Genomic DNA, 1,134 nt, shown 5'->3' with positions numbered 1-1,134 from the left:
CCATTACATTTAATATTTTGCATTAAATATACATTTAATCACTTGCACAGTATAAAAGTGCAAGTGATACGAAATTAGAGATTGCAAGATACAGGGGAAATTAATAGTAAAACCTTTGAATGCTCTGATGGAAAAAACGGGGGACAGAAGGTAGGGCAGATAAATTAGGCTAGAAAACAGAAGGGGAGAAGTTTAACTAGTACTAGAAAGGAAGCCTTACTGTGATGCTTATCACTCACTTAAAAGCTTTCTGCAACTGTGGAGAAGCCAGGAAAAGGACTTGTAAGAAGGAATATAAACAATGCAAATACTTAAAAACTGGATTTAAGATTACTAATTATAAAAAGTCATTTACAAAGCTCATATCAAAAAAATGTATTTAAATACTTCTTATTGTATTCTTTGAGCAAATAATTATGCTTCTTTAAAACAAGACGCAGGGAGAGTCAAGAGATGAACAGTATCAGTCTGCCCTTATTTTCATCTGCCCAAACAAACTGTAAAATGCCATGTTCATTATGCTAATCCAGTGATTCGTCTGGGGAGAAGATATTGACTATGATGCATGGTTTTTCCTCTTCTCAAATAATCGACATGATTTCTGAAAAGATATTAATAAGCTGGAAAAGCTATCAATGATGAGTATTGAGATATTGGAAAATCTTAAGCACATTAATTCATTAGTAATTGAAAAATTAGGCATGTATTTAAAAGAAAGCAGACTAAGAAGTAAGATTGTTGAAGTTTATGAAAATTATGAAAGTAAATGTAAAATAGTAGAGAAAGTAAAAGTAATTTGGCTACAAAATTGGAGCTAGAGAAATTTATAGCATGTTCTTAATATAAAGACAAAAAAAGGCCGTTAAGAATGGCTAAAATTAAGAGTGCTGGCACATATAACCAGTGTGGGGCTAGGAATCAGACATCCCATGAAGACCTGTAAAGAGGTGGACAGCATCTGCACACCAGAAGTCAAAGTGAAGATGAGGCCAGTTGGCTGGTATGTGGTTAATGCCAAATAAATAGTTACTGAAAAAATGAAGTTATTCCCAGGATATGGTCAGCCCAGCACCAACTGATGGAAAAAGATGAGTTGCGGTAAGAGCCTGGCATATAGGTCAATGGATAGTGAGC

The sequence above is a fragment of the Bison bison genome, unplaced genomic scaffold (genome assembly GCF_000754665.1).
Source record: "Bison bison bison isolate TAMUID 2011002044 unplaced genomic scaffold, Bison_UMD1.0 scf7180017864308, whole genome shotgun sequence".
In the NCBI taxonomy this organism is placed as follows: Eukaryota; Metazoa; Chordata; class Mammalia; order Artiodactyla; family Bovidae; genus Bison; species Bison bison.
Note: the sequence above shows the minus strand (reverse complement) of the source record.